Source organism: Macrobrachium nipponense, chromosome 5, assembly GCF_015104395.2.
Source record: "Macrobrachium nipponense isolate FS-2020 chromosome 5, ASM1510439v2, whole genome shotgun sequence".
Taxonomy (NCBI): domain Eukaryota; kingdom Metazoa; phylum Arthropoda; class Malacostraca; order Decapoda; family Palaemonidae; genus Macrobrachium; species Macrobrachium nipponense.
In genome coordinates, this window is record NC_061107.1 from 142,613,984 (window position 1) to 142,636,961 (window position 22,978).

The 22,978-nt window shown below is 36.0% G+C and overlaps 1 protein-coding gene and 1 long non-coding RNA gene across 2 annotated transcripts in view; one reads left to right on the forward strand and one right to left on the reverse strand.

The window, feature by feature from the left end:
* The window catches only part of LOC135215685 (uncharacterized), a 330,613-nt gene that overhangs the window by 260,477 nt on the left and 47,158 nt on the right, over window positions 1–22,978 (forward strand). The gene's annotated exons all lie outside the window — the stretch shown is intronic.
* Window positions 1–22,978, reverse strand: part of LOC135215683 (uncharacterized) — a 124,113-nt gene that overhangs the window by 88,671 nt on the left and 12,464 nt on the right. The gene's annotated exons all lie outside the window — the stretch shown is intronic.

Here is a 22,978-nt window from a genome sequence, read left to right on the forward strand (position 1 = left end):
TTTGTATGGTGCTTTTACGTTGCATGGAACCAGTGGTTATTCAGCAACGGGACCAACGGCTTTACGTGACTTCCGAACCACGTCGAGAGTGAACTTCTATCACCAGAAATACACATCTCTCACTCCTCAATGGAATGGCCGAGAATCGAACCCGTGACCACCGAGGTGGAACGCAAACACCATACCAACCACGGCACTGAGGCGCTACAGTTCGGGATTATGCGGCCGGGTAGACGCACTTATATAGGATTCTCTGTGGATGTAAGTTATTCCTAAAGATAATTGAATAAGATGTAAGAGGTATTTGTAGCTATTATCTGAGAATTAAAAAAACTCACGTGGTTGCTTTTGTGTGTGTGTGTGTGTTTGCTAGTTTATGTTGAGCAGTTTTCCGTAAAAATGGATGGCTCCGGAGGAGTAAAGAAAATATAATGCTCACTGTCACATTCATATAAAACCTGGATCGCAGCTGAATTCCCTGTGCTAATAACTTCTATGACATTAGCCACATCACATGCCTAGAAAGATGGCCTTCTTTTCCTTATTCCTAATAATGCTTAATCATAGACTTTTTCATATACCTATCTCCTTACATGACCAAGCCATCCCCGAACATTCTGATCTCTCTTTTCAACTATACTTCATCTATACATCTTCAACAGTTTCCACTTAATTTGTATTCAGCATCCACACTTCACCCCGAAACAGCTGTTCCATTCACTCCAACCTTGGCTTCCACGCATTGACGCTCAAATGCTTATTCCTTTCCTTTGCACACTTTTAGCTGCTTTCTTGGCGTCGCCTATTCCATGACTCATTTCTTTTTTTATGCTACAATTATATATGTTATTTACTGATAGCCTACGTCCATTATTCCACTACCTGTTTTTTTTTCTTCTTGTTGGCTTGTACTTTCTAGATCGGATCATCTTCAAAGATCCACATTTACGTACGCCCAATTCATGACCAACTTGGCAATACATTTATTGACCTTAGATGTATAACAGCCATGGGAACATACCATATTTATATCTCAGACTTAGTTTTACTTTCTATCGACTTCTAACCTGCACTTATTTCAACCTTTTAATCTTTTTATACTTCTCATAGATTAATCTATACCATATAGCCCCTTCACCCTCCACAATACCTTTTTATCTGTTCTAGTATGATATTTTCGGGCCCAATTTGCAGCATACAGAGTTTCCCTATTATTTTCAGTTTTAACTTGACTATTTCTTGACTGAATCCACACAACTCTTACCTTATTAGTCTGTCTGCAATCTGTCATATATATTCATTTAAAATCCTACCATGCATCTTCTCTGCTTAATAAGCAGTGTTTTTCCTTATAAGTCGTATCCATACCGATATACAAAGAAGCAACCATTCACTCTACACCCCCCGGTCATTCATAGACTTTCACAACTGTACACAGCAAATCATTGGTACAGTAACCTTATTCAATTGCGCTGTAACCTTATTCAATTACGGTCTTTCCATTGCCTTCCTATCACCCTCCAGTCACTATTACATACGTTCTTGCTTCAGCCCCTTCCACCCTTGCTGGAATCTGCCTTCCCCTCTTCCATCTTCCACCTTCAACAAATATTTATACTAATATGTTAAACCCCACTGACCCAAGGCTACATGCTCTGCAGGCAGTCTCTCTTCATTAGCATCTTTTTTTTTCTGAAATCCATTTGCTCATTAACCTTTATTTTTGCTTAAAGTTTTCGGAGAACAAAGTCTTAAATTCGGTAAAGTACTAGTCCACCCTTTCCGTTATAGACATTCCTCTTCTCTAAGCAGTTGCATTCCTGTACTTGATCTATCTGCCTTTTTTGTAAATCAGTGCGCCTAAGATAATATTTTTGCCTCGGCATCCTACAGATTACTGCTTTTATTTCCTCTTAACACAACTAAATCCACAGATACTTAATGCTAATTCAATGTCACCATCCTTGAATTTTATATATCTTTAATGTATCCGTAAACTTCCGTGTCGTGAACCCTTTCCCATCATCATCCAATTCCCCTTTATGGTATTCTTCATTTCGTTCACTTCACTATCATTTGTTCCACTTGGCCATACAATTACATATGAAACCCTTCCTCTCCAAACTAAACTTCCATCTACCTTAATTTTGCTTTAACTAAGTTGCGATCAGGTATACCTTACTTTATTACCTTCTTACATATAGGTGGTGCTGAGATATCGTGGTGGCCGTGGTTTGATTTCGATGTCATGAAACCTATTTTCGATAGGAGCATTTATACTAGTGAATTAGGCCATTGCTTCTCATGTCCCAACCTTAAAAGGCATGGTTCTTAAACATGTTCTGAGTCAGGGTCTTTATCTTATCCCATATCGCTGTTGGGTTAACTTATTTCGAGTAACCTATAAATGCATATTTTGTGCTGTAATGGTTCGAAATATAAGAATATTCATTTACGAAATAAGTACCAAACAGATATATTACAAACACATACACACACACACTATATATATATATATATATATATATATTATATATATATATATATATATATATATATATATATTACTTTCATTATTCAATTAAGACTATATATCATTTAAGAGTGATAATATATTAGCAAGACTAATATTAAATGCAATGTAGTTTGAAATTAACAATAATTTGCCAATAAAGATAACGTCATTTCAAGTGACTTATGATGGCATAAGATTTATAGTTATTTTTCATTGCTGTGGTGTTTTTTTTTTATCTTGCGCTTTTACTAGTGATATCACTGATTTTATTCCGAATGCGCGGTGTAGCAGACCGTAACAGTATTGCTTGATGGAGCTGAACATCGATTAATAACGTCATTTTGTTTACAGTTCCCTTTGTGTCGCGTCTTTTTTGATCAGATCATGAGAGATTGGTTATTGCGATTAAGATTTAATTCTTCCGCCCCAGCAGTCATGGTTGTAATGTTATCGACATGAATTCTGGCGCAACAGAAACGAGCGACGTAAGTTTGCACAGGGAACAAACCGCTACGAATGCAATTTCGAAGATCTACCCTGAGGATGAAGTCAGTCATCATATTCTCCCCAAAAACCTAAACTGGGAGAGCTCTTGGGAATTCTGGCAAAGCGTTTCAATCTCCCCGCGTAACGGTAAGTACGAAGTAAACAGCTGCAACACTCCGCCCCCAAACGCAGTAAATGCAATGGGAGACTCGGATCCGTTTTTTATCCCTGTCATGTCACAAGCGGAAGATAGATTGTGTTCCCCGAGTTGCATTTGGCCTTCGGAGGTAGCGAGACTTAACCGCCAGGCAACGCAGGAGGTGGTTTCCTTTAGTCATACGTCGTGGAAGATTTAAAAAGGAAAATTATCCATCGAGACACAAGGTCTTTAGGATCACTACCTTGAAAATATGGGAACACCTTTGTGCTGTTAATGGCGGCCTTCAGGAAATTCCATTTGTCCTGGAGCTCACATCGGCTCTCTCTCTCTCTCTCTCTCTCTCTCTCTCTCTCTCTCTCTCTCATCAGTCACTGTTTTATTCGCTTATTAGTATACATCTCCTGAGTTGCGGGATGATAATTATCAAAGCATATGAACACGAGAGATATTTTTATTTTGAATACGTAATCAATATGTAAAAATTATTTCTATATCTGATTATTAAGTTATTTGGATTCACTCCTATTTTACATTTTACCTTCATTCCACATTCTATTTTCTGTTCACGCGTAGCAGCGATATTTTCGGCCCGTAACCGTCAAGAACTGAAGGGGAAATGGAAAAAGGAACAGACCTATACCCTCTAATCCCTATTAACTGCTATTTACCCACATTGCCTTGGTGTTCCTAATAATCACTTTAAACACCTCAGTTGCACACTTTGGAAGTTTTAAAAAATTCTGTAGTTTCGCTTCACGTTCAACGACTAACACTGTATTATCAGCAAGCGTTCATTTCGCTCAAGTCAGTTCTTGACTCCATATCTTATCCAAGTGTTAACTGGATCAACATAACAAAAACGTATGGTTTTTCTTTTAAAGTTTTCCTCCTGAAGATAAGGAAAGATATAGGGAATTGTAGAAGTGTTGTCTTAAAACAGTGGACTTTATATAATATATATATATATTATATATATATATATATATATATATATATATATATATATATACACACACACATATATATACACATACATATATATATAGAACATCTATCACAAAACTAATTTCATAATACGTCAGGCATGTTCTGGTTTGAAATTACTTTCCGTTATGTCGTTATGTCATGAAACAATTCTTTTTAATCATTATTATTCATTCATTACTTGACCTTACTACATTTTTGAATTTCAAAGCTCAGATGTAATTTGTAATGTATAACTTCTTCCATTACAAAACGAAGGGATATAAAACGTAATTTCCGATAAAGCTTTTGTCTTTTCTTTACTTTTACACAAATACGTGTTTTATTCACCTTTATACTTATAAGATAAATTTTTGCTCTGAAATTTTTGCTCTGACAATCCACCTCTTTATCTCTAGGCATTTCTTGTTCGTCAGAATTATCACTATAGAAAAGCAGTAATAACAATAATAACTGTGGATAACTTTAGTAAGTAAAAACAAATACAAGCTTGTCCACCTCCCTACTTGCTGGTTACAGCTAAATGCATGCAGTTGTGCTCGTGTGCGTGAGAGAGAGAGAGAGAGAGAAAGAAATTAATGATGAAACGGGCTTACTCCCACACACAACACTCGCATTCTTACATAATATACATATAAAAATACACATACATATCTGTATGTACGTATATATGTGCATATATACTTATAATATGTATACACATATCTATACATTAACATATATTATATATATATATATATTATTATTATTATTTATATTTTATATTTAAATTAAAAATATATATATTTATTTATATAATATGTATATATATATATATATATATACATATATGTATGTATATATATATAATACATTTATTTATTTGTGTGTATGCACATTCCATTTTTCTGAAAATTAAAATACAGTATATATTTATGTGCACATACACTATATATATATATATATATATATATATATATATATATATATATATATATATATATATATATATATATATAATTTTCCCGAGAATTAAGGTTAGTAAGTAATAATTTCCATCATATCAGTCTCTAAAATACCGAAAACACAAAACGGTTGAAAAAGAACCGAAGACTCAGCCAGGTGGTGTTGTGTCCTTGTTCAGTGGTCCAGCCGGCAACACAAGCAACGATATAGAGCTTCTTCCAAGTTATCTATCCAGATAACTTTCACTTACTTCTTAAAACGGCTTTTGTGTTTGTGTATGAGGGCGAATGCTCGTCGTTCATTTGGTGACATTAATTTTATAAATGAGGTACACAGAAATTAAAAGTTAGAAAGAAACGGAATAAGTAACCTTATGGGCTGCTTAATAGCAAGAGGCCATGTTGGTATAAGGCCACCTTAAACTGAAAGAAGAACGAGAAGAAGAAGATAGGAAAAGACTTAGAGAGCAATGCGAAGTGTTGCGAGAAATCGTCCGTGAAAACGGATGAGCGGAACATAACAAAGCTGGGGAATATAATTCGGTCATCTGATAGATATCTTAGACCCGCTAGAGATCACGCAGGTATGAAAATGAAGCGTTACCTGTTGTTGGAAGAAGAAAAACATAAAGGGAGAAGACGCTAAAAGAAAAAATGAAGATAATGGTCGGGGAGATAAACCGTTACAAAATGATTGCAGTCACCTGAGCCATCGCTGCACAAAAACTTGTAGACCTTTAAGGCCATAGAGTTTTAACTCTCGCAGCGAAGAAGCGCAAGGAATAAAAAATAAATCCTTGAGATTCCTGTGTGAGAAATGTCTCTCATTTAGCTCGAGGAAGGAGAATGGTTACGGATGAATGGCGGGAGGAGAAACACGGCCCTGAAAAGTATATTCTGTGCCATCAGACCGGGAATCTTTGGCGATATAACTGCGTTCAGTTAAGAAAAAATCAGAACTGTTCACAGTACAGCGAGTGAATTTTCACAACGACTTCCACCTGCTCAGTAACTACATTCCGTAGAATTCTTTCTCATCACTATCAACCTCTATTTTTGTGTCCCATTTCTGTCGGGTATCGATATAGAAATAACTGAAAACAAGTAACTTGAAAATATATAAATGAATGCATGAAATTTCCCAGAAATCGTGTACAGGCGTGGGACTGTTGGTGAGTTCATATTCTTATTTAACCTAAGCCTTTTGTTCGTAAATTAATGATCTTTAGCTTGTAAAGTTTTTTTCATTCAATATTTTGCTGTTTTTTCTCAATTTGCATTTATATTTTTGTTGCTTGATTTTTATGATGTATTGAAATTTTGTGTATGGTTTGCAGATTCCTCCATCTTTCAGTGTTTCTTGTGTTTCTGTTGGTATTGTTATTTATTCTTCTACCATTTATTGAGTTTTGATGCGGGATTCATTGTTCTTGTCTTTCTTATCAAATGCTCCCCTTTTGCCTTTGTTAGTTGCCGATTCTTTCTTCGCGACTGCTTATATATAGTTTTCTAACCTTTTCTGTGCTTATGGATATTGGAATGAACCCCCCATTCCCCGGAAAGGGGAAAAAAGAATGATGCCAACGCCATAGTGAATACAAAACACTTCCATATAAAGCATTCTTGTGCCCCTGAGCTTGATGAATAAATAGAAAAAGAAAATTGTATCCGTGAGCTCTTCACGTCCATGTTGTCCAATTTCCTCGAGAACTGAGTCTCACAGAATGAGGTAGAGAGTTTCAGCCACAGTAAGCTGAGACTAATGCCTTTTACTGCTGCTAACTGCCAAAAGGTAGAAATAATACTGGCAAGAGAGACTGGTAACTCAAGGAGGACTTACTAAAAGAATCCGGTAAACTTATGCACAATCTTCCCAAAATTTTTAACTGCTCCTTCTGATAGTCATTTCGTGACAAATTTTCAAAATTTCGTATATAATCATCATTTACAGTAATAGAAAGGTTTATTTTATTTTATTTATTTATTTATTTTTGTGTGTGTGACGATTTGCATGCTATGTTACCAAATTTGTATCCATGTCAACAGTTGGGAATAATGGAACTAAAAAATAAATAAAAGAGGAAGAATAAGAACCTTGGAATGATCTTTTCATAACATAGATGCAAAATAGCAACTCAAGAAATATGCAGCACGATTTATGTTCCGGTGATACGAGATGTTTTGTTATCAAAATAGATTCCGGGCCCAGAGTTGAACACTTCTATAATAACTGTGGTTCTAAGCTTTTGCAAAGTTAATATTTGCCATTTAGACGATCAATATTTTATCTCGTCTTCCACTTCTCAATTTTTCGTGAAGATCTTCGAGATATCGTTTGTATTTTCTACCGCATATCTAAATTTCAAAGATACCGTTTCCTTTACAGACGCTCTTATCTAGTTTTCATTTCCATATTTACCCATTTCATTTTCATGAACCCACTTCTGTTCTCGGTTTCTTGTTATCGTCATGGTTCAGTCTGTATGATTTTCGTATGTTGATTACCGGCATCGATAACAAAAGTCTAAGGAACGACCGAAGTCAGAAATTGTCGTTCAGTTTGGAAGAAATTCGAGAGGACGCCAATTAGCATCTGTCATTTTCCCCTTCGTTTGTCTGTACAATGAACATTCATGTATATGCACTGTATAAGGCATAAACAGCTCTAGTTTTCATTGATTGTGTTGTCTTGAATTCGTCTTTCGAACGGTCCTGTAGCCTGCCTTGCAATGCGTACCAGGCCAGTTCTGGTGCTTTTAATTTTGTAAAAACTAGCCCTGGTGAAATTAATTATAATTAGAACTAGTTTCAGGTAAGAACACTAGAGATTTACCCGTTGTCTTGTTTCTTGGTGTTATTCTGAGTCAACAGTTAAACTGTTTACTCTTGAGTATACAAGTAAATGCCATATTAAGGCCAGCTTAATAACCGCAGTATATTGATCCATTAAAGGTAACAGTTTAAAACTTGGTGTATTTCTGTACCACTTTTATTTGTAAATGATATAAGATGCAAGGTCAAACAGTTGACGACAACATTGTTTATGTATGTAACGAATCTGTAGACAAGATTTTTGGGGTGTGGCAAGAACGTGTTGTCCCACAACTTGAAGGCGATGTGTTGGGGGGCAGCCTGTAGGCACCTGATATCATTGTCATTATTATGAATTTCAAATTACTGACGTAGTACGTTTCATGCAACCGTTCAGAGTACCTGGCTGAATTGTATATTTTGCCAGATTGTTTGATTTTATCAGGTAAATAAGGAAATTATTCCCTTTTAATGGTGTAGATTTGCCGAGGAGTGTTTTACCAAGCGACTTAATGTCAAAGTTTGTCATGGTTCCCCTATAATGCGTGTTAATTGAATTTCTTGATACTGGGAGAGCACCTTTCACTATTATTATTTCAATCCAAGATGAACACACATTCTTTGGGATGACGTTAAAAGGCTAAAATCTTTCAGTTAATTTCTACTCGTAAGTAGATAAAAAAAAGAGAGAAGGAAGTAATACACAGTTAAGACGATTTCAGAAAGAAATCAACATTCCTAATACTGCAGGGATGGTAAAGGTGCTTCAGAGAGGCACTTGTGGTCTCAAAACTTGTGACCACCGGCCTTGGAAGACCGTCCCATAATTTAAAATGAAAATGAATGGAAGACTTGTGGTACTGGGCAGTGTGACAACCTGGCGGCGCCTCACCAAAATCTGGATGCAGAAGTGAGTGGGCACTTGTTGTCGGTGGACAGGCACCTACACGGATACTGGAAATTCTCTGTCGAAATATGGAATATGGCCTGGCTGGGTAACTTTATCGGATGGTCAGCTTTATATAACCAAACCACCAGGTGTCACAATGTTCTCTCAAAGAAGTAGAACCCGAAAACCCGTTGACGTCAAAACAACAGTAATCCAATAAAAGTAGATCAGAGATATGAAGCAAGATTTTAGTGTTAATGCCACCATCTATTTAAAAACAAGAATCCTTACACAATATAACTTCCATTCTTTCGGCGTTAGATGGACAGCTTCAATCAAGTCTAGGGAAACAAATGTGAAATATTGAAAATAATTTTTGTATATTATTACCCACGCAAAGCGAGTTGAGGAATGGGGGAATGGTGCAGGATCGGCTCATCAATATCTTAATATTACTCTGAGTTCAGCCTCATACTACGCAAATTTCATCGCTTTCTGCGCTTTTCTAGATTTATGTAAAGGACCGAAGCAATGACACACCTAATTTCGATGAATGAATAAGTCTTAAGAACTGTAGAGTGTCTGCATAGTATGCCATTTTATTTTCTCATTCAACAACAAAGTTACTTGTCAAGGCTGAGAAAAAAAGGAACTGCTTGGGATATCCTCTCAAAATAGATCTAGACACCATCAAAAAGAATTCTTTGTTATCAGTCACTTAACAGACACTGGCTGGCAATAGTGCTGCCCACCAACATTAAATAATGAAACGATGCCATAGAGATTTGTGCCTAATAAGATCAAAGGCAGTAGCACTTAAATCGATTGGAACAAGTGTGGACTTCAAGTTATTCAGTTTCATGATATTACCCCAAAATGCGCGCACAGGCTCACATATATGTATGATTAGATTTATATATATAAGATGTGTGTATGTGTTTTCTTTACGTGTTTGCTAATTTACATTCACAAAGGATAACTTACAAAGCAAGTTTTCTGTGGACACGTATTTTAACAAATTCGGATTTCTCAACGAATTTTCAGTATTCACCCTCAATAATCTCAACTCAGATTTCAGTTCAAAGGGCGGGATGTCAGCTTAAGCCAACTTTCACATGTTTCTTTCTTGACCGATCATTACCTTTGACCTTACAAATGGGGAGAGCTGTGAGTCACAGTTATTCAGTCCCAACTACTCTCACTGTTATTTATTTCCTTAAACTGTCCTCGGATTTCCTTCAACGAAGAATTTCACCTCTTGTCAAACTTGGAACTCAGTCCCTAAGAAATCAAACTGCTTTATAATTTCCTTGTCCTTTTTATGACATTCTTATTACTGGTCCACAGGCTTTCCAGATCAGAAATCCTGTTGTAATCCGTTGCTTTCAGACCAGTAGTAAGAAAGTCATATAAAGGACAAGGAAATTATAAGGCAGTTAGAGAAGACATGTCAAACATGAAGTACAGATTTTGAAGTCATGGGATATCCACTGAAGATTTCTTAGGGACTGAGTTCCGAGTTTGACAAGAGGTGAAATTCTTCGTTGAAGGAAATCCGAGGACAGTTTAAGGAAATAAATAACAGTGATAGTAGTTGGGACTGAATAACTGTGACTCACAGCTCTCCCCATTTTCTAAGGTCAAAAGCAATGATTAGTCAAGAAAGACACATGTGAAAGTTGGCTTAGGCTGACATCCCGCCCTTTGATCTGAAATTTGAGTTGAGATTATCGAGGGTGAATACTGAAAATGCGTTGAGAAATCCTAATTTGAAGTTTGGCATTTCTGACTGTAACATTAAGAAAACTTGAAAACACGTTGCAACCATATCTAAAAGTTAGCTTCGAAGATCATTTGGTAGAAATCCTAATCTGACAGGTAACAAAAGAGAAAGACATGGAAATAACAGTGCAGGCATGACTCGAGAATTATAGTTGGAAAGAATTATTGAAAAGCTTATTTTCAGCCACATCTGATGGAAATTTACGAATCCCGGAGGAAACATCTAACCATACGAAATTCATGTAATTTGTCATTGGAGGGAAATTACCGCATCAAAAAGTATGTAAAAAGCACATATGAATTTATGAAAACCCCAGTATCGTTTTAGTGGAATTAAGGGATTCCATTATAACCCAGTCAGCCTGCTCCCATAACAGAGCTAAACATGAATTTGAATATTTTTGAAAAATTCTGGCTCTCGTATTTCCTTTCTTACCCAGGCTTGTAAAATGTAACTCATCAGACGAATTCAAGTTCAATGTAAGTGTATATCTAACAATCTTTTATGATTTTCTGGAAAAGTATTCTTTTGAAAGTGATAAGAACAATTTTTTTTACTTCCAGTTTTAAATACTTAAGGTTTCAATCTACACAGTCCTCAAGAAGATTTAGATCCTTAAACCGATGGGACAACCTGGAAATTATCGGTTTATTTTTTCACTGAATTAATGATGCGTTAAACTGTCCCGTTGTTCTGTTTCAATGTCCGGTCGTTTGTTCGTTGTTCTTCCTGTTAACTCGCTATTATAGGCCTGAATGCACCTCACGCTGTTTCTTAAATTTATGTTGTGTAGAATGACTTGACTTAATTTTAATTCTGAAGCCTCGTTGACACGGGGCTAGTTTAGCAGCCGCTAAGTGCTAGCGACCTGTAAACTACCCCTCTACTTGCCCAGTGTCAGCGAAAAGTTAGTAAGGTTACCACTTGCCGATATAGTGGTAAGTGAAGTGGATGTCCCGGCTACTTTACTAGCTACTTGCCAATCACGTGACCCTCTTGGCGGCCACAACCGTCCCCGTGACAACGCCAAGTTGCCGCATTGCGAGAAGTGGAATCCAGATGAAATTTCCACGATTTTGAAAATCTACGAGGAATATGAATGTTTGTGTGATGTAAGGCACGCTCATTATATGAATAATAACAAGCGTGACATGGCTATGAATATGCATGTTAGCCGAAGCTTTGATCAAGGAAGACCTTCACATTTCTATTGTTGATTTTTTAAGAACGACAATTAAGGTTATCAAAACGTCTGTAGACAAGAACTGGTGAAAATTGAAAAACCAAAGAGAAGTGGTGCAGGACTGGATGACATGTCATGGTTCAAGAAAGCTGACGCCCTTCTACGGTAGTAGCCCTATATAACAGTAAGCCAGGCTTCATCCTCAAATTTGCCAAGTTTCTGTCGTAGCATACTTCATTTTACTTCCTTTCAGGAGACAAATTATGATGCAGATTGAATTAATACCTTGACCAAATAAGAGTATCTGGATGACAAATGAAATACTGTGGCTTTTCCTCATCTTTCAATGGATAAAGTAGGCTACAGCCTTCCACATTGATGGCATACATGATTAATCGTAGAGTAATAATAATAAAAATGAGAGTGAAACAACTGCAGCATTAATTGTTACATCCATATCACTGAACACATCTTGATGGCTACTGGCTGCAAATACTTTCCCGCCTTAGTATCCTAGTGTCAACCCTTACTTGACAGGTAAGTTAAGTTGTAGCTAGCATTTACGGCCACTAAACTAGTCCTGCGTCAGCGAGTCTTCACCTCTAGTTCAGCGGTCGCCAACTTTTTGAACTTCATGGACCAGTAATGTATAATTTGAAATTTGGCGGACCAATAATGTCAATAAAAAAAGGTAAATATGTTTATATAATGATATATTCAGAAAACTATTATTTCAGTAATATAGTTTGATTATTAAAAGAAATTAAAATTTGAAGTTTGTTTAAGTATTACACATGTTAGTGGGATATTTGTTCCTGCTTGTTTGAAATAAGTTTGTTGATTTTTGGCTCCGATGACGTTATTTAAAGACGGAGAGCTGTTTTTATTTGGAGCCGAGGTCCACATTTTAAATGTTAAATTGCTCTAAAATGCTAAATCTAGCATTAAAAATGCTAAATTGGCGACACTGGGCTCTGTCTTCTGTGCAATTTTTATCAGGGTTGCCTGAAAAGGATTAAGAAAACAAAAATTGAAATGTTATCAATTTTTCTCCGGACCATCAAAATTTGTGGTCCGTGGACCACCGGTTGGCGACCGCTGCTCTAGATCACTTGAAACGACATTCATATCTAACCTACCCCAAGGCTTGTCTCGCCTCACTTTTCCGAAGACACTAAAATTCTTCCTAAAATTAGTAATAAACCTTTACACGCCGTAGTGTCTATATGATTAAACCCTCAATACCATCTGTCGTAAAAACATGAAGCTACGACTGACACAATGGTTAAATAAGCACTAAATGAATTTCTGCCCAAAAACTATGGTAAATCATACAGTTTTGTTTTTATACCCATACCCATGAGCTAATATGATGTGTGTACACAGCTTAATATTTCAACAGGACTGCCTTTTCCTTTCATAAACAACAATTCCTTTCACTTTCATCGTCTCGTGTTTAACAGGAAAATTTAAAATCATTGAGGGACGAATTGTCAAATTTGATCAAACCATTCTGCTTCCTCGTCGGATCTCGTGGATGTTTATGTCATCTTGGCCAAAGGTGGCATGAGAACCGGCTGCTTGACACCAATAATGAATATTTGTCAGCAAAGATAATTCAACGAAAACTTTGCTTTCTCCTCACGCCGATTCAGGCTGTTCACCTTAACCCATTCTTGCACGCTCTTTGAAGTGCTTGATGCCACTTTTGGAGCTAGTTCTCTCTCATAGAATTATTATTGTTACTATTGTATTTCGTTTTAACAGATAAGGCTCCAAGAAATTGCACACACACACACAAAGTGTATGTGTATAATAGATATCTATATTTAATGCCTTTTTAAGCAAATCGGTAATCATTGCATTCTTCCTCTGTAACTTATTATGTAAAATTTACTAAAGTGTTTGACATTGATGTTTGGCAACAAAATTGTGCGTGGGAGACTGACTCATTGCCTTGAAGATTTAAATAAGGGGATTTATGTAATCTTAAGATATTTCAACTTATATAATGGATTGGTTATTTCGTATTGTGTGACGTATAAATGAGCCGAGTTCATAACGGTTGGTCCATTTATTCTTTTTCCCCCACCCGGCAAAGATATTAATTGTTGTATAACTGCTACCGTTGCCATTAGCGCACCTTCCTTCCCACAAAGGCGTTTATATCTTGCTACAAGCCTTGACCCTCGGCACTCGACTGTCTCATCATTTATACCTGTATATTATGTTTCTGGCTTTGTTTTATTATCTCATTTATTCAAACACTTTTCTTATCAGCTGACTACACGTAAATTGATTTTACGTAAATTCTTTCGGTTTGTTTTATTTTTTTTTTCATTAGTTGTGATATTCCCTTCATGGGCTCAAGTTAAATTTTCAGCAAACTTTTAGCCGGGGCGGAAAAATTGAGTATATATATATATAATATATATATTATATATATATAATATATATATATATATATATATTATAAAATATAAATAAATAAAATATATATTATATATTATTATATAATATTATTATATATGTTGTATGTATGTAGTAGTATGATTTGCATGTATGTATATAATAATATATATATATATATATATATATATATATATATATATATATATATATATTATGTATGTATGTTGTATGTATGTATGTATGTATTATGTATGTATTATATATATATATTATTATTATGTATGTATGTATGTATGTATGTATATTATGCCGTAAATTCATTAAGGCATAATATCTTTCTGCTGTATCATAAGAACACTTTCATCATTTAAGTAAAATCTTGTCAATCCGTATATATAATATATATTTTTCATTAAAATAAGTCTTATCATGATATACCATTTCAAAATGATTTCATAACAAGCTAGAAAAAAACGGCTTTAAATATTTCGCTTGGTTGAAAATTTCCTTTGTCACTTACTTTTAATTCTTATCCCTGTGTTTCTGGGTAACACTTCTTTCCATTTTTTAAATAATATGCAAGAAATTTGCAATTTTTGTTCATGGAACAGTGACGATTCTGAATTATTTTCATGATCGGGGTGTGTTCAGGAAATGCGTGGCCAACTGACACCATCCCTTCGGAAGCCCAAGACCTCAATATCAGATTTCTTGGAGGAACGAGTCCATCTGCGGTTCACCGAGAATGTGTAGAAAATGGTAACGATGAACCTAATGACCGTTCTCTTCAAGGGCGTCCACCACAGGAAAAGCTTCGAGTCATGAGGCTGAGAAGACGAAGGCCTTGAAATTTATCTGACGAATAACACTGATAGAGGAGGAGTCATGAGTTCCTTTTCAGAGTTTATTCCTCTTCGTTTTCTTCGTCTGATTCTTTCTATTATATTTGATCGTGATTATTTATGCAGTGATGAAATATTTCTTTGGAGTTTCCCTCTGTACACATACTGGATGCAGGTTCGAATCCTGCTGTGGAGTGGAAATCAGAATGACTTCATATTCCAACATTCGGATCTAAAGCTTTGTCGTGACAAGCGTATCCAAAAATGATGAGGAATTCGAGAAGTGAAGGGGCCATTGTGGTTACTACAATCACATGCGTATCTAGTAAAAAAGGTGACCAGTAGATTCAATTTATAGAAGGAAAAAGTTTTATCTTGATTTCCTTAAAGCGCCGCCTGCGAAATATGACCTGATAAGTATAAGCAAATTAAGCATTTCTGAATCCATAGGAAAATAGGCATTAGCCAATTTTTAGGTGTTTTTTTTTTTAACTTGAAGGGTGATCCTTGACAATCTGAGTTTTGCTCAGATTTTAGCATTGATCCAAAATATTGATGGACTAACGAAATCTTAAGTTATCGGATTGCTCGAAATTTTGCATCTTTTGTGTAACGCAAGTAAAGTAAAAAATGAAATATCGTACAAATAATGACCATCATCTATCAATTTAGCGACATAATATATAGAAAAGATTGAAGAAGATACGGTGCGTGTGTTGGGGGACAAACTCGTAGATCACAGACTGATCTATTGTTAGATGCTGTCTGGTTCAAAATCTCTTTTCTTTCCCAGTCACAATTTCCTTTCATTTCTGGAGTAGTATGCATAGGTATGAAGGTGATTAATGTGTACAAAGAATAAATGTTTTTAAACAGTTTCCATGGGAGAAGTTGCGAAAGTTTACTTGAAAAATAGAAAATGGGGAGAAGAGTTGGCTGGATTACGAGATCATGCAGAGCGCGTGGAAGAACAAGTGGGTGAATGTAATGGTGATGAGACGGATTGCTGGAGGTATGCTGTATCACATATGATTATTATCTGGATGAAGCGAAAGAGATATTCCATGGAAATGTAGTTATAGATAGATGCAAGGATGAAAATGTGTGCCTGTGAGTGGCGTCAACATAAGCCAGTATGATAAGAAGGAAGTGACAATAGTTTAATAAGGAAGAAATATTCAAAATGGGCTAAGGTCAAAGGCTTGATGAGTTACTGAGTTCATGGATCGGGTAATAGGGTCAGGAGGGTGGTCTTGTGGGAATAGGAAGGTGGGAATAGGGAACAAAAATGTTGCAAGAGGTGGGGTGACCAAGGAGGTTAGATTTATGGAGATGCCCTGACCCGGATGAGATGAAGCCATCGCTGACCATCATTTTGACAGTTCTGGCTCACGTATTTGCGAGTCGGGTGAGATCAGAACTTTGTTGTGAGAATCAATTTTTATTTACATCTAGGTATCTGATGGATGCTTCAGCATGTTGTAAGGGTTAAGAAAACATAGTTGTAAAACTAGCAATTCAGCTCAGGCGAATCAGGAGCAAAATTTTTGCAGTTTTGTCTCGATCGTATAATTTATGAATTTCAAGGAAGCAAAGAAACTATTACATACTTTATGGGGTTTAATAAGTTGATACGAACTCCCTAAATCTTCAAATGTCCAGTTCACAGGAAAAATGCTTTGTCAGTTAGGGTTTTAGTGCTGTGAAGCCTGAAGTGATGCTCTCAGCGCAGTGCTTGATTAGATTGAAAAGTAAGTTGGATCTAATTTACTCCTAAGATGTTGAAATATGCCAGTGCGGCGAAAAACTCTTTCGAAAGTCAGTGTCCTTTTCTTAAAATTAGATATGAAAAGCATTTCATAGAACTGTTTATGCAGTGTTAGAATACCATATCAACAAACAGATTTTTCAAAAATTAGCAGAATATACGTATGTATGCCAGTGAGCTGCCATAAATTCAAGTATTTTGCTTATTAAAGCCATTTCAGAAAATTAATTACAAGGACGGTATTCTTAAACTGCAAAACAGTTTTCGGCAAAGATTAATCTTAGTGGTCTTTTGCAAAACAGAATCTCCTTTGTTGTCTTTTGTTCCATCTTTTGTTGTTTGCTTGAAAATGCCTTTTGTTTCACTATTTACTCATAGTCAGATACTCTGTTTATATTCTATATTACGTTATTCCCGCAGTAGAAGTCATGTGTGTGTGTATATATATATATATATATAATATATATATATATATATATATATATATATATATATATATATTATATTTTATTATATATATATATATAGTATAGATATATATATATATATATATATATATATATATATATATATATATATATATATATATATATATATATATATATATATATGGGGATACAATCCACAATGAAGTAAAATCCTCTTGTATTTAAAATATATATCTTGTACAGGATTATATTATATATATATATATATATATATATATATATATATATATATATATATATATATATAGTGTCTAAATGTGAGTGCATAAAAGACTTTTTTTTCCGAAAAGAAATCACCATTAATAGAAAGAAATGGGGTTAAATCTGGCCGAATATCGCCACGAAATATGGGAGATGCAACAGCCTACTTTCTGTAATAATAGTGTATCGTAATATCAAGTATCTGTGACGTTAAACTCACATTCCTACCTTTAAGAAGAAAATTTTGTTGCGGGATTTTGACATTGTATTTATTTGGTAACATTTGCTGAGCCTGTGTCGACTGCATTGCTTGACGTGAACTTCATACCTTTTTGGTAAAAATTAAAACACTCGTAAAGTGAAAAAGCCCTACGACCAATAGACATATTGTCTGGTGGAGGGCATTGGTTTAATGCTATAACAGTCTTTGTTTGATTCTGTCTTAATACGAGTTACGCTAGAAACTGCAACATTAATGGATGAACCTGTATTAAAGATGTAGCTGTGCATTAAAGATGGCGTTAAATACGTCATTTCTGTTTGTCCACAGACCGGCAGAAGATACAGCTTACATGGAATAACCTTACTCGTATTGACATCATCAGTGGGCGATATGTTTGTTTCCAGGTGAGTAAGTGGACAGTGCTAATTCAATTAGAATTTGTTGTGAAACTACTTTGCGCTTAATTATATGATGAGAAGGAGACCTGATGATCAGCCACACTAAGCTCTTGATCATCTTAACTTTATCAGTTTTTAAGAGCTGGGTTTTCGGTGTTAAATTGACATCAGAGTTATAAAAACTAAAATACAGATAATGAGGGCGATGGAGGGATCCAATAATTAAGGGAATGTGAAGAGCTGATGGTTTGATTTATGAAACTGAGGCAGTCAGGCCAAGCCCTAGGGCACTGAAGGGCTTTGAGCTCCGAAGACAATGAAAAGATGGCGTTGGAGTGGATGGACAGGACAGAGATATGAAAAGATCCTGAAAATAGAAGTGAAGTACACAGCTCTAGAGGTGCTACACCACCCAGATGCTGAAGCCTTGCCGAGGATGGGGGCGCTTAGGGTTCAGCAGCTGGGCCCTGATGCCTGTGGGAGATGGTTTCTTGCTGGGTCTTGGTGCCCATCTCTTGATCCAACTAAATAAGTCAGCCCTTTTTCTTTTACTAAAAAAGTTTCATCCTTCTGCTTCCTTCCCCTAGAAGGTACGGATTTTGTTGATGACTTTTGGATTGGTTTTGGACATGATTTGGACTTGTTCATTGGATTTGATGGAGGGTGAGGATGGTTGGCATGCCACCTCACCCGTAGAACTCGCGTACCTAACATTCTTAGTGCTGGGTCTGATCTCGACGGACATCATGACGCCTTAAGCACTGAGGGTGGGGTGTATATCTGGGTGGTACCCCTTGGGCAGCCCTGTATGGGATAACACTGTCCTCTAAATGTGGCTCCATGGTGGATGAGGGGATACCTGGACGAATCAATTCTTCGTCTTAAGGCGACATTATTTAGACCTTCGGTTGACGACTTAGGCAAGGATAAGGACAAAGGAAAAAACTGGTAATTCCTCCATTGTAACTTTGGAGCCTTTTTCAAATGAGCATGGTGATTCTCATCATATGCTGATGGCTCGAAGGGTTCTGATGGTGTTGGTTGCTCTGTAGTGACAAGTGAAAATATCATTAAAAAGAAGCTTCCATCTAATTCCTCTGTTTTTACGGCTGAACTGCTGGCAGTTTTGACTGCTCTTAAATATTTTTTATAGTTCTTGTACAGTAAGTTCCAGAAGTGAAGCGACAAATCTCAGAATTAATCGTACTTCTATAGAAACTCATGGGGTTGCCAGTTAGTATATTTTATTCCAATTATTGTCATCCTTTTTATCTGATAATACGTATCAGTGATCAACTGTATAAGCGCACAAAGTATATCCCCAGTGAATGATCAATGTTAGTTCAGTAATTGTTTATTGATAGAAAAAAAAAAAAGATTTCCCAAAGAAACATCTGCGGCTTCCAAAGTGTGATATGAAGTGTTCACCATAGAGTGGCAGCAGGAACCGTGTCCATAAGCATTGGCCTAATATTTGTAAATTAACTTTCTACTTTTATAGCGTTATATCGAAAGTTATTATGATTTATTTTGATAAAGCACAGAGAAGTTTAGCATCTGATTAAATGAAATATAAATAAGACAAGTTGGTGTAAAAAAAAAAAAAAAAACGAAATCCAAGTTATGTGCGCGTTTAGCGTTGGTTACATGGTTAGGCCTATTTCAAGAATCAAGGAAAAATATTTTCCAGCTTGTTAGTTAACAATTTCATGGAATTTCTCGATTGTGCAAATTTTTGCATGCGGAATTGCGTTCAGGGTCGCACCAAACAAGTATTTTCGTAGGTTTCCACCTTTTTTTTTTCTTTAATGCATAAGTGAGACTATCTTTGTCCATACGATCCGGAGTGTGAATATGCTTGGCGAGCATTATTTTAATTCGAGTATCCCCTGTTATGCTCTCTCTCTCTTCCTCTCTCTCAGGACGTTTTTATCTATCAGGAATAACCAGAGGTCTGTTTTAAGAATCGAGCACTAGGCCTATTGGTCATGCTCAGGTGCTTCTTTATATATATATATATATATATATATAATATATATATATATAATATATATATATATATATATATATCCCAAAAAACTCATAAATTTCTATTATGCAATAATACTTGACTGGATCGAACTGATTACTTGTTGTCAGTGGAAATATGAATTTGGGTGATATCACTCCCTTATAATACGCCCACTTACGCAAATTCAGTCTTAAATTTCACGGTTGGGATATGATTCGAAGATTTGAGGTAATAGGTTGAAGTGAAAAAGGTGGAGTTAGTATTGTGGGTAGAGGTAGAGGTAGAGGGGGAAGGGGTGGTTGGGGTCTGTCGTCTCCCTACTTAACCAGATGGTGATTTTACGGGTGTTCTCGTTGCTTGCGACCGACTTTCTTATTTTTTATATAGCGAGTCTGTTTCCCAGGTGCAAGGACAGGTCCTGGTGTCGGTCCTGAAGGTTCTATCTTTGCCTAAATAACAGACAGTGGCCCTGCATTGTATGCCTTGCAATGCCCGGAACTAGGCCTAATCACCTGAAGGTAGCAGCAGAGGTTAGAGCCTTTCTCGAAGATGGTGTTTTATGCTCGGTCCTAGAAGCTAGAATCAGAACTACCAACCATCCCCAACTTCTCCATTGAATCTAGGTGCATTCATGGTTGATTATGTTTAATGTCGCGGAGATTTTCCCTTCACATTCTATTGATACTTGCATGGTTTTATGCATCTTCGCTAAAATAATTGATAATACACTATAATATTAAATATTTGTTTCCACATTGCTCGAAATATACATTGGTAATGTTGGTAATCCTGTGTTGAACGAGAATTTCAAATTGTTTCGTTTCTATAGTTTGAAGTAATTGCTATACTTTAAAATAATTACTATTACCGTAATTTTTTCTTATGATTGTTATAAATATCATAGATTTGATATTTGTGCATCATATGTTAGCTTTATTTTGCTTGATAGAGCTTTCACTGTAGAAAAAAAATATATTCTTCAGCTACGAGTTGTAGTTGCCAGTTAGTGAATTTCGAACGAAATTCTCTGAAATTTGTCGCTTCAGTTTTGGAACTTACTGTACTAACAAGGTTTTTACCATTTTTACCGACTCTGAGAGTGTTTTATCTTCTCTTAAAAGCCTAGTCTCTTGCCACCCTTTAGTGTAAGATGTACAAGATTGGTTTTATCTTTTAATTAATAGAAGAGGTTTTTCTGTTAGGTTTTGTTGGGCTCCGTCCCATGTTGGAATTGTTGGGAATGAGTGAGCCAACGCTGCTGCTAAGGCTGCAACTAGGCTTAGGCACATTTCCAACATGGGCGTCCCTGTTTCCGATTTTAAAAGTACCATCCGAGTTTATTGTAGACACCAGTGGCAGGCACACTGGTCTACTTTAGATAATAATCTTAAATTAAAGTCTATTAGGCCTACTGTTCATCCTTGGCCTCATAGCCGGATGGATCGAAGGTCCGAGATAGTTTTAGCTAGATTACGTATTGGGCACACTAAATATACTCACGGGTATCTAATGATGAGTGGAGCGGATAGGCAGATTCCTCGCTGTTCCACCTGTCATATGGATTTGACTGTGGTGCATATTTTGGTGGAGTGCCCTCATTTTGAAAACAAACGTAGAGCTTGTTTGCTGTCAAATAAGACTCTTGCCGGTATTTTAAGTGAAGGTGCTGAGGCAGAGCAAATTATGACATTTAAGAAAAATATTAATCTTTTTTATGAATTGTAATTTGGTGTTCTTAATTGTTTTAGGTGTCTCGTTTGGTTTTTATGAATGAATGAATTGTATGTTAGATCGTTTGTGTGTATGTTTGTTTGTGCGACAGTGACTTTTTTTTAAGATATATATGCGCTGAATGGCCCCTCGGCTCCGGCGCTTGGCTGTGCCAAAAATCTTATAATCTAATCTAATCTAACCTAGAGGTGCTACAGGGAAAAAAAACCCGCTGTTGCGCAAAGAAGTAAGAGTTAAATGATCATACGTATTTGCTGCCCATCCCCTCCCATCACCCATCCCTTTTCCAGAAGATTGTGGGTCGTTGTCTCGTCTCAGGTGGAAACTGGAAAGTCAAGGTTCATCTAAGCTTGTGCAACAGCTTCATCGGGACCAAATATGGCCATAACCAACTTGGAATTTTGATGTTCAGTCCAAGTGTGTGTGTGTGTGTGTGTGTGTGTGTGAGAGAGAGAGAGAGAGAGAGAGAGAGAGAGAGAGAGAGAGAGCTGAGGTTTCAATCTTCTCTAAGCATTAACCAGATTTTGGACAATGACAATTTCTACAGGATTGTAAACAAAACAAAGACTACAAAAGCAATCAGCCATATGTGTTACACCATACACGCGACGGCAGTACCCTGATGAGAGGATATTTTCTGATCTTTTCAATAATGCTATTAGCCGTTCACTTCTTGGTGTAAACCAACATTTTTTTTCGTGGCGTATGTATGAAAAGCGGGATTCATTTCTTAGGTAGTATTATATATATATATATATATATATATACCGTATATCTATAATTATATATATATATATATCTATATATACATATAATATATATATATATAGTATAATATATATATAGACTATAATATAATATATATATATATATCAGTAGATGCGAGGTGAAGGATAATCCTTTATTCCCTATCTAGGTGCATTATTCTTGCTGCAACGTTTCAAGACGTAAAAGTCCCACCTCGCAGGTGGCGTTCAATTTCAATGTTGTATTGTCTGAGGAGTTTCGTCACCTATAACGGAAAAAATCCTGTTGTTGAAATGGCGAGATGCAAATAGAATGTAAATTGAAAGTTTGTCTGTTGAGATTGTGCATTCTTTTAGGGCCATGGACGACGAGAAAACAAAACAAAAAATTTAATATCGGGAG